Below are 5,681 nucleotides of genomic sequence, written 5' to 3'. Positions count from 1 at the left end.
CTGCCTAATTAGGTGCCCTGGTGGCATAGTGGGTCAAGCATTGGACTGCTAACTGAAAAGTCATCAGTTCAAACCCAATAACTGCTCCTCCAGAGAAAGATGTGGCAATCTGCTGCCATGAAGACTTATAGCCTTGGATACCCTATGGAATAATTCTACTCTGTTCTATAGGTTCACTATAAATCAGAATTGACCTGTTAACAATAGGTTTCTGTCTAGTTAACTTTTCTTTCGGTACATGTCTTGTCTTCCCAATAATGTACTGTCTGCAACTGGAGCCCAAGGGGCAAGTTTTTTATTGACTTGGGCTCAGTAAGTACTTGTAGATTGATAGCCAGGGTGGGAATAGATGCTCTGAGAATCCAGCAGGAGAGGGACTTAGACAGGAGAAGAATGAGGGCAGTTTGACACCAACTCCCAGTAATCAACATTTTCAGACCCCTTATGTGCCAAGCATTACTCTATATCCTTTTATGTTTTTAATCCTGAAAACCACCCTGTGACACACATCACTTGGTATTCCTGCCAAAAATACATACCCTGGATCTAATCATAAGGAAATATGAGTCCAACCAAAAAATGAGTGAAATTCTACAAAATAAATTGTCTATGCTCTTTTTAAAGAGGAGCTCTAGTAGCGTAGTGGTTGCGAGTCGGGCTGCCAACCTCAAGGTCAGCAGTTCGAAACTACCAGCGGTTCCACTGGAGAAAGATGAGGCGTTCTGCTCCCATAAAGATTTACAGCCTCGGAAACCCTGAGCAAGGTCACTATGAGTCGGAATCAACTCCACGGTACTTAACAACAACAACAATACTCTTTTAAATTGTCAAGATCATGAGAGATAAAGAAAAACAGAGGACTGTTTCAGATTAACAGGAATTCAAAAGAAAAGATAACTAAATGCACTGTTTGATCCTGAATTAGATACTGGACCAGGAAAAAAAATTTTTTTTTGTTTTCTTTAGCTATAAAGAACATTGATGGCACAACTGGTGGATTTTGAATGACTATGTTAATTTCCTGAATTTGATCATTGTAATGTACTGATGTGGCACTGTAGGATCAGCACTGGACTGCGAAACACAGGTTGGCAGTTCAAACCCATCAGCTGATCCTTGGAAACCCTATACAGAGTCGCTATGAGTCGGAACCAACTTGACAGCACTTAATGACAACTGTAGTTATAGAAAAGAATATCTTTATTTTTAGAAAATAGACACTAAAGAATTTATAAGTAAATGCATCATAGCTGCAACTTCCTGAAATGATTCGGGAAAGAATCAAAAAGTATATACAGACAATGATAAAGCAAGCATGGTAAAACGTTAACATTTTTAGAAGCTGGCAGAAGTGTATACAGAAATTCTTTGTGCTTTTCTTCTGGTAGAGTTGGGAGTGTAATTTTTATGTAAGTGTGAAAATTATTTCAAAATAAAAAAGCATTTAAGGGTCTGGTTAAAAGAGATGGGGATAAGATTCTTATGATTCAATAGTGAGTAATTGATATCATAACTAATTGCGACTGTCACAATTGTAAAGGTAGAAGTTTTATAACAAAAACTGGGGAGTAGTTAATCTTACAGTCTAGAAACAGAGGACCCTAGGACCATCAAGGTAGAAGAGTACAAGCAGCGACACGAGAGATGGAGGCAGAGATGGGAACATGGAGAGAAGGAACTGCTGAGGACTCCAGATTCATGGGAAGAGAGTGACTGAGAGATAGCGGTCAGGAGGCATGTGCAGCATGTGCCCTTTGGTGGTATAAATTATTATATATATATATATATATAAAGGAGCTTTGGTAGCGTAGTGGTTATGAATCGGGCTGTGAACCTTAAGGTCAGCGGTTCGAAACTACCAGCTGCTCCGCGGGAGAAAGATGAGGCTTTCTACTCCCATAAAGATTTACACCCTCGGAAACCCTGTACAGGGTCGCTATGGGTCAGAACCGACTCGACGGCACTTAACAACAACAACAACAACATATATATAAAGAGCTAAAGTGAATAAAAAGAAATACTGTTAACTGATAGTACACGGAGGGGATTGTTATCATTGTAATGAAACAAGGTATATGATTTGTTGAATGTAAAACTAATGATCTGCCCTGTAAACTTCCACTCAATCCACAATAAAAAATTTAAAAAAAAAGAGAGAGATTTGAAAGAGCATGTTCTTAAGGTGGGGAGCTGTTAATCCAGGAACAGAGGACCCTAGGACCACCAAGGGAGAAGAGTGGAATGTGGGACCCTGTTCAGAGAAGCAGTGACACCAGAGATAGAGGCAGAGATAATAGCATGGAGAGATACAGCAGCTGCCAGGAGGCAGGCTTGTAGAATGTGCCTTTGGGTTGTTTAAATGATTATATATTCCTGAGTGTTTTTGTGTACATCAAAAGAAAGTGTTTTGTGTACATCAAAGGAAACAGAAGCAAATACTGTTGAAGGACGATGCATGAAGGGGATTGTAATCATCGCAGTGAAACGAAATACGATAGGATGAGTGCAAAACTGATGTTCTCCCATGTAAACTATCACTAGATTCACAATAAAAGCTTTAAAAAAAAGAATGTGTTCTGAAGTAAAACCATAGCCTCATTTTACAGTAGAGGGAACTAAATCATAGAAAGAAAGGTTCAGTAGCTTGCCCAGGGCATCTGGTAAGTGGCAGAGCTGGGATTCAGACTCTGGCTGGGCAAGTCCAAGCTCTTAGCCACCCTGCCATCCTGCCTTTCAAATGAATCACACCTCTGCACACACCTCCCCACGTTGCCTTAGCTCACCTCCCTATCCAGCAGCTCCTCGTGGGCGGTTTCTAGGATGGAGGAGAGCATTGTCTTCACCAGGTTCGGGTCCCTCGAGATCCTCAGGATGAAGCCAAATAATTTATATAGGAAAAGCTAGGAGGGTAGAGAGGAGCTCTGGTAGTGTAGAGGTTACGAGTTGGGCTGGTAACTTCAAGGTCAGCAGTTCAAAACTACCAGCTGTTCCATGGTAGAAACCTGAGACATTCTGTTACCATAAAAGATTTATAGCCTCGGAAACCCTATGCAGGGTTGCTATGAGTCGGAACAGACTCTAGGGTACACCACCACCAGGAGGCATAGAAAGAGCCCTGTTGATACGATAGTTAAACACTGGACTGCTAACCACCCAGCAGCTCTGTGGGACAAAGACCTGATGATTGTTATTTTGAAGTGCTGCTAAATTCATTCTACCTCATAACCACCCTGCATAGGATTTCCTAGGAGAGGCTGGTGAGTTTGAACCACCGGTCTTGCAGTTACATCTGACACCACACCAGGACTCCTGCGTGAAGATTATAGCCAAGATAACCCTACGGAGCAGGTCTACTCTCTAACACACAGGATAGCTATGGGTCAAAATAGACTCAACGGCACCCAACAGCAAGTGGGGTAGGAAGGCAGGGTCATGCAGCTTGGAATAACCTTGGGGATGGCCATTTCAGAGACTAGTCTGGCCACTGTAAGTGCCTACCTCTCCCTACCATGCCACCCTCCACACTGGCCTCTTGGTTTCTGGAGACTCTGACAAGATGGCAATCCTATACAGCTGGGCTCAAGCTAATGGGAAGAGAAAGCTGCAATTTCTCAGTCTCTTAGAATATAGAACATCCTTTAGAAACTCTTCCTGATGTACATCCTTCTCACTCAGTTAGGTAATAAAAACATGCTTCAAGGAGCTCTGGTAGCGTAGAGGTTATGAATCGGGCTGTAAACTGCAAGGTCAGCAGTTTGAAACTACCAGCTATTCCGCAGGAGCTCCTGGAAAGATTTACAGCCTCGGAAACCCTGTACAGGGTCACTCTGAGTCGGAACCGACTCCACGGCACATAACCACCAACCAACAAAACATGCTTCAGTTTTACAGTGGGAAAAGTACTTTTGTATAATCTTCATCACTCCCTCTTCTGAATTTCAAGCATCTTTACTCCTCCTTAGAGTCCCCTGAGTGGGACAGTTAAGATCTTGGCTGCCAACAAGAGTCTTCAATTCAAGTCTACACAGTCTTCAATTCAAGTCTACAATTCAAGTCTACACAGTCAATTCAAGTCTACAATTCAAGTCTCAGAAGAAAGACCTTGCAACCTACTTCTGAAAGTTCAACCACTGAAACACAGTGCTTCTATGACACACATGGGGTTGCTATGAGTCAGAATCGTTCAAACGGCAACTGGTTTTATCCTCATTTACTACACATTGTACCATCTACCTTGTAAGACCAGGATTTATGTACTCATCCACTTTCCCCAGTTCTTCAAAAAGTTGCCTCATTCTCATTTTTGAGATCTTGACCTAAATATCACCTTCTAGGGAGCCTTTGGGACTTCCTAAGTTCCTCTCTAGCTAGCTACCATCCTGATTCTTTCCTTTAGAGCAGGGCTGGGGAATGCCTGGGAAGCAGATGGGACTAGAAATTCAATAAATCTAGGAGATTTTCTCATAGCAACATACATTTATTCTAAGTGATGCTATAAATATCCAAATGGTCCTTGGCAGAAAAAAGGTTCCCAACCCCTGCTTTAGAGTGTCAACATCTTCACTAACGATCTTGTTTATGCATTTCTGTGGTTAGTTACTGACTCTCTCCAACCCCACATCCAGAATAGAGCTCCCAAGCAGTGGCTACCTTGTTCCTCATTCTGTCCCCGGTGCCTAGCACAGTGCCTGACACAGTGGACAAACTGTAAATATGGATCTCCTGTTGAATGAATGTCTTATCTGGTTTCAACTTACCTCCTATATAGGCACCTTTGACCCCTAGGTGGCACAAACATTTAAGTGCTTGGCTAAAAGTGGAGGGTCAGAGAAAAAAGAGGAAGACCCCAACGAGACGGATTGGCCAAGTAGCAGCATCGATGGACTCAAGCGTGGCAGCAATAGTGAGGTTGGCCCAGGATCGGGCAGTGTTTTCATTCTGCTGTGCATAAGGTCACTATGAATCGGTACCGACTCGATGGTACCTAACAACAACAACTCAAATCTATCCTGAGGCACCTCAGAAGAAAAGCCTGACAGTTTACTACTGAAAAACTCAAAGTCACTGAAATTTTATGGAGCACAGTTCTAATCTGACACATGGGGTGGGGGGCCTCCATGAATTGGAATCCACTTGACAGTCACTGGATTTTCTGTTTGTTTTTAGCCTACAGGCAACTTGTTGCTATCTTATCAGCTGTTGTTGGTGCCCTGCCCAGATTTAAGTGTCCCTTCCCTTCTACTAGCCCCATCTTTAGCCTTCTCCAAGTTACAGCCCTTAGATGATTGAGATTTTCTTGCATGGCCCTGCCTGGAAGTTACAGTCTTCCCCATTGTCTCTTCACCCCATAGCAACCATGGAAATCTGGAGTAAAAAAGAATCAGGTGTGTATATGGGGTATAGATACAAAAGACACCCCTCTCTTGCCTCAAAGCAGGATAGACCCTGCAGTACAGTTTACACCCAAAGCTTTCATGGGAGCAGGCCAAGACTAGCCTTCCCTGTCCCCACTGGGCTGCTCCCCTAACCTCCCCTGCTTCTCCTGAGAACACAAGACACTCCACCTCAGACCCTGCTTCTAGGAAACCTGGTCTAAGACCCTCAAGTTTCTACTGGCAAATTACTATTTATATTTTCAGACTTGTTCACCCTTCTCAGTTGAATGGTCAACTGTCCCAGTG

Source organism: Chrysochloris asiatica, unplaced genomic scaffold (genome assembly GCF_000296735.1).
Source record: "Chrysochloris asiatica unplaced genomic scaffold, ChrAsi1.0 scaffold00050, whole genome shotgun sequence".
In the NCBI taxonomy this organism is placed as follows: domain Eukaryota; kingdom Metazoa; phylum Chordata; class Mammalia; order Afrosoricida; family Chrysochloridae; genus Chrysochloris; species Chrysochloris asiatica.
The sequence above is the reverse complement of the archived record's forward strand: the minus strand, read 5'-3'. Positions refer to the sequence as shown.